At 41.8% G+C, this 6,261-nt stretch overlaps 1 protein-coding gene across 2 annotated transcripts in view; it reads left to right on the top strand.

Moving 5' to 3' along the window:
• Positions 1-5,087, top strand: part of LOC121707172 (forkhead box protein P4-like) — a 13,703-nt gene extending 8,616 nt beyond the window's left edge. For both annotated transcript variants that reach the window (XM_042089529.1, XM_042089528.1), the window contains one exon: positions 1-5,087. This exon is cut by the window's left edge and continues 1,395 nt beyond it. The gene's annotated coding sequence lies outside the window, so the exon portion shown is untranslated.
• Positions 5,088-6,261: the final 1,174 nt, after the last annotated feature.

The raw sequence follows: 6,261 nt of genomic DNA, 5'->3' as shown, positions 1-6,261 counted from the left end.
CTGCACTGCTCACTCCATCACACATGTGCAGCAGCCTTTCTGCTCCTGTTGTTATTCTTGTTGTTGGTGATACTTTTATTTGCCTCACTGGTCAATGATGACCAAGGATCAACATTTTGGATTTTGCTATGTAATTTAGTAACAGTTTGCAGTCAGTTGCAAGTTGTGTTTTTTTTTTTTTTTTTTACCATTCCATATCTCTGAGCTGGGAATAGATTGACATCCCCCCCACCCCCAAACACACACACACACACACACACACACACACACACACACACACACACACACACACGGCGGGATGTGGCATTCACTGAACATAAACTTCAACTCAGTTGAGCTTCTGGTTCCAGCACAGACGGAACTCTAGAGCGCCATCTAAAGGACCAGGGAAAGTTCCGCTTTTATTTCTTTTCTTTTTTTTGGTTCAAATACCTCATGCCAGAGAGTCTCCATCTGTTCCCTACTCTAGCCAGTGTTAAAATGGAGATCTCTGCGTGTGGATGAGCAACAAGGACCCACTCTCTCAGCATCACTCCTGGGGCATCATGAGTAGATGTTAGAAAAAGCTGTTTGCTGTTCACTGTGTATGTTGGGATGTGTCCAAATAGCATGTGAGATTTCTTTTTGTTTTTGATCAATACGCAAAAGCATATACCATTCTATCAGCAGTGCCATACCAAAATTTAGCAGTTTATTTTCTTGTTTGTTTATATTTTCCCCATTTATGCTTTCGTTACAGGTTACCAAAGAAACGTGTAGAGAACCAAAAACCCTTCCTTTTTTGTATTTTTATGATGAAATTAATTATTATAATTTTCCTCCAAAATGACTGGCCAAAACAACAAAGATTCATAGCATGATTGATTGCTCTTTTCATAACTTTTACAATTTAACACCATTCTTTCACTCCTTACAGTACCAGAGCATTCCAAATACCAAAGTGTAAAATACAAAAGATAATTTGGTTGCTTAGACACTGTTGGAAAATACTTTCACCAGAGAAACACACACACAGACACAGACACACATTCTTGGATGGTGCCAGGCCAAAAATACAGTATTATCAGGCATCCTGCAGTTCCGTAACTAAAGATAAAATAAAAAAGCACTTAAAACTCCTCTCTCAGCTCAGGCAGTGAAGGTGTTCAGAACACTTTGAGCCTCATCGTCAAAGATTGCAAATAAATTTACTATCATAAGGCACTTGAAGAAAAAAATCAAATAAAGAAGGACTGTATTCTACGTTGGTGGGACACCTGAAGCCAGCATAACCCGATCTCAGCTGCATCGCTCATGAAGGGATGTTTATTCACCAGGTTTATTTACCATGTTTATTTACAACATATCGACTGATTTGAACAGACTCAGTAATTCCACCAGTACCAAAAATAAAGAACAAGTTTTTCCTAGGATCAAAAAGACAGTATTTAACCTCGTCATTTCGTTTTGCGCTAGTAGAAACATGTGTATGTGTGTTTGAAGTCGGCATCTAAGTCGCTGATAAAAAAAAAACAAAACATTTCAAATGCTTATTTGAACATTCAGTGAACAGAGCGCTTGTTGTAGGCCTGTGTGTGTGTTGGGGGATGGAAGGGGGAAGAATGATTGACACACATTGTAATGCGCTCACGCTAGTGGGAGAGAAGCATTTTGCAGGAACATTTTTTTTTTTTCAAACCACCTCAGCGCTCAACTCTTTGCACTTCAAACCATTTTTGATCAAGGAGGAGACGTTGTTCCAAAATGACTGACGGTGTCCCTCAATCTTTCTTCTGTTTACTCGCGGCAGGATGCACCCAGACAAGATATTTAAGTAAAAGTACCAACACCTGGGACGTCTTGAAAAAACACAACAGAAAACCAAAAAACAAAAAAAAAGATCACGCTACCTCCTTTTGAAAATGGTTCACAAAATGTTAAACTCATAAGAGAGAGAAAGAGAAACTCCAGTGTTCTAGCAGTAGTGTTTTTGTGTTCATTCCTCCTAGTAAAACAAAAAAAAATACCAAATCCTAGTTAAGCGTCACTTCAAAGAGAAGCGAGCAGGCGTGCGTAGCCACGCTGCATTAACGGACCGTGAGTGGAGGCGGACTAGCAGGTGGCCCGCGTGATGTTCAGAAAAGACGACTACCTCTCCAGAAAAATAAAACCCTAAAAATGCTGAGGTTCAGCAGCGAGCGCCCGGCATTTTAAGTGGTCAACATATTTAAAAGGTCTATTCCAAATTGCATATTCTCCATCTTTAAGTGTTCTATTAGCATAGAGTCTCTTCACAGGCTACTGGGAGCACAGGCTTAATTGTGCGTTCTAATTGGGTACGCATCATAATGGCCGGGGCCTGCTTTAAGCCAATGAGAGCCACCGAGGTGGCGGGTCATTTGCATATACTCAATGGGGCAGTGTCAAAAGTGATGACAAGAAGAAGGCATTAGCCAGGCGCCCACCGCCTCCTAAATGGCCGAGGTTTCCAATTAATGCAACGTATGGCTTTTGTGATGGCTGTGGGGAAAAAAGACAAAACACACAGACACACACACACTATCTCTGGCACACACACAAAGAAAGTCATTTTACCTTTTGGAAGTGAGGAGGGCACGCAGTGTGTAGCAGTGTGTCGGGCCGAAGGTGAAGACACACACACACACACACACACACACACACACACACACACACACACACACACAAGCCAGGCTGGAGAGCTCCGTATGCCAACCAAACTATCCAAAGAGAACCCAGAGCTTGGGCCCTATTGCTGCAAGCGTCAGTGTGTGAACATAATAATAATAATAATAATAACAATAATAATATCAATACTACCGCTGATGATAACTCTAAAGATGATGATTATAACGATGATGGTGCATATGTAAGAGGAATTCCACTGCTCCTGATCCAGTAAGGAGGAACTGCTGCATCCACTAAATGATCTTTGATGTGCTTTAAGGTACACCTGTACACAGAGCTGTTTTATAAGATGTAGATTGACATGCGTTGATGGTATTAGCGATCGCCAGAACACTTGTGTTACTTCTACAAACTTGTTATGATGTGTTTTTGTATACTGCAGCTTGGCTTCGCTCTGAAGGGCATTTTTCTTTCTCTTTCGGTCTCTTGATTTTCCTTTTGAATTGTTTTGGTTTCTTATTTTGTTCTGCACCTGTTTAGCTATTGTAAAGCTTTGCGCTCCTATACTGTACTGCTTCTGCTGAAGTCTCTGTATTTATCATAAGTGCTGCCAGTCTCATGGTTCAATAGGTTTTTTCTTTGTTTCTTTATCTTCATAAAACGTCTGGGACGATGATTTTTTAAATGTATTATCTCTAAAAAAGAAAAAGAAATAAAAGTTAGTAAGCGGTTTAGATAACACACCTGTTTGTATATTTATCTTAGCTAGGTCTATTTTGATACATTTTGTCTCTGTACCGCATTTATGCATTTTTAAGGAAAAAAAAAAAAAGAAAGAAAACAAACTAAAAAGTTGAACTCGTTGTGTATTGATACCTCAGAGGGATTTTTCTCAGACACAGGACCAAAACCTCAAAAAAAAAAAAGAAGAATAAAAAAAAAGATTAAAGATATGTAGCCCTCTCCTGCTTTAAAGACAGAGCAAAATTCTAAAGATGTTTTGTTGGTCCAGTTAGGTCCAATGTGTGTATAGATTCCCTTTAAACTGAACCATTCCTGTGCTGACCCATCACATCCGGATGCGTTGCCAGGCAGGGCAGTGGTCGTCGGGGTGCGTCTCCCGAGTTGCCGCAGTAACGGATGTAAACGCAGGCTCCACACAGGTTAAGAGAGCCGTGTGTCATTAGAATGGGGGGGGGGGGGAGAGAGCTGTGATCTCTGCTTTATAAACTTCAGCGTGTCCTCTGTCGCTACGCTGATTGTCTGTTCCCCCACAGATATCCTCAGAGCATGAGAGAGAGGGAAGGCCAGAGGGAGGGAGGAATGGAGAGAGAGAAAGAGAGCGCGTCGTTGATTTCCCTCTAGACTTAAGACTAAGGACTCTACTTGCCCTCTCCAATTGACAGAGGATACAAAGGCTTTATAGAAACACTATTAAATAGATTGTGTTTGTTATTTCTTTTTGTCATTAAGTGTTTGCAAAGCGTATTTCTCTCAGCGGCATACCAAATGAGTTTTTTTTTTTCCCTTGTTGATGTTTTTGCTTTTATTTTTTTTATTATTATTATTTGTTTTATTTGCAGTCTTGCAGAAATGAATTTCATCATCTTTGCCCACCAAAGGGTGTTGTGGGGGGGCTGTTTCATCATCTTTGCCCACCAAAGGGTGTTGTATGGGGGCCATTTGTTCTCCCACAACTTGTAACCAAACCAATAAAAAAAAAAGGTCAAAGGTGAATGGGAATCGTCTCGGCACTGCCATGTGCTCCACTCTCGCGTACCACTCTTAGCGTTAGCATTAGCGTTAGCCTAGTCCTAGCAGAGGCTCTCGGCTCCCCCGGCCCTTAGTCGGCTGGCTCATAGCGCCACCATCCCTGTGACGGGCGGCCGAGAGGGGGCCCCTGTGCATCAGCGCCCCCTTGTGCTGGGTGTGTGCCTAGCGCCCAGCCTGGCGGTGCTGGCTGGCATCTGGGCCAACGGTGCACGAAGCCACCACTGTACAGCGGCGCCCGGTACTCTGGGCGTTCCTTACGAATGTGTGTGTACATTTCCAGCAGCGACGCCAAACTCTTCTGCTCTGCTTTAGTTCCTGTTTTAGCGTTTACCTCTTTCTGTTCAATTGTTATCTTTTAAAAGAGACTCGGGGGAGAAAAAAAGGTGGTGGTTTTGAGATGGTATTACAGAGAGAAAAAAAATAACAAAAAAAAAGACCCAAAAAAGGCAACTTGCCATTCACTTTGTTTTTCTGTTTCTTCCACCTCGGGACGGCCATGTTTTTGACAGTCACTGCCGATCTTCTTCATGCTGTATAAACCTCTATATCTGTGTATTTGTAACCGGAATCTTCTTGTGTCTGTCCACGCAGACAATAAAAAACCTGTACAGTAGAGTTAGTTGCATGTAATCTGTACTAATTATTGACAATGGCATTATAAAATGCAATAAAATACTTATTACACTGTCGACGGTCGTGTGTCTGTGTGTGTGCCTCCGTTAACTTGTGTGATTTTTAGTATAAGTGCGGAAGACTTAATAACTTCCTGTGATTATATTACATAAATCACGGTGCGGTTTCAGTGGAGCCGTACAGCATTACTAGCACTGAGAGTATCAGAGCTGTGCTGAAGTAATCAAACGTTTATTACAGATTATGCTTGTACTGCTGGACTGGAGAGGGCGTAACTAATGAAATGGTCATTATTGGCAAATATCAAACCCTTGCCATTTTGATGAGTGTTGTGTTATTGAAGTTCAAGGTCTCTGGTAAAGTTGCAACAGTAAATCAGGACTGCATCAGACCCTGTCAGACACGGCAAGAGTCATGATCACCGTTACGTTAGACCCTGTGAGACGTCAATATATGACGTCATCAGTCACCATACGTCAGTCAGACTGATTTCATTGATTAGATTATTTCTGAATTCATAACAGGGGTTTGAATCTATTTATGAATCTAAATGCTGCCAGTTATAGCAGAATTCCTGCGGGATCAATAAAGTATCATCTCTATGCTAATCCATCTCCAGCTAGCCATATATGTATGCTAATCCATCTCCAGCTAGCGATATGCCTACAAGACCCTATGAGACTGATGTAGTGAAAAGCTCTAACCAGAGACTTCAGCAATGTGTAGTCATGAGGATTTATGACGTCTGAAATAATGAAATTGTGTAATGTTGTAAGGAGACCGTGACGTTTGAGATGAAGTGTGACTTGGGCCCTATGAGACGGTGCTTTACCACAGTGGTTCTTAAAACTTTTTGTCTGGCGGCCCCCCAAAAAACACTGGCCAAGGCTCACGACCCCTCTCGCCAAATCTCCAGAAATTGACTTCTCTCATAGGTAGGCTATGTCAATAACACCAAAGGCATTAATGTCAATGGCAGCCTTTGACAATCTGATTTATTATTTTCCAAGGGATAACTAGCACTCATCCAATGTATAACTCCCACTCCTGTGGCGAAAAAAGGCTCCATAGTGTTCTGTCACTGGTGTACAGCATCTTCAAGCTCCTCATTGCAAGAGGCAGAGGTTTGAGTTTGCATAAACAGGACATCCACTTCTGAAGGAACATTATGGAAACACTGTGAATTGGAAGCCTTCATCCAGGGCTACTAAATATCCCAGGTTAAAACAT

The sequence above is a fragment of the Alosa sapidissima genome, chromosome 4 (genome assembly GCF_018492685.1).
Source record: "Alosa sapidissima isolate fAloSap1 chromosome 4, fAloSap1.pri, whole genome shotgun sequence".
NCBI lineage: Eukaryota > Metazoa > Chordata > Actinopteri > Clupeiformes > Clupeidae > Alosa > Alosa sapidissima.
Note: the sequence above shows the minus strand (reverse complement) of the source record. Positions and strands in the feature narration are given on the sequence as shown.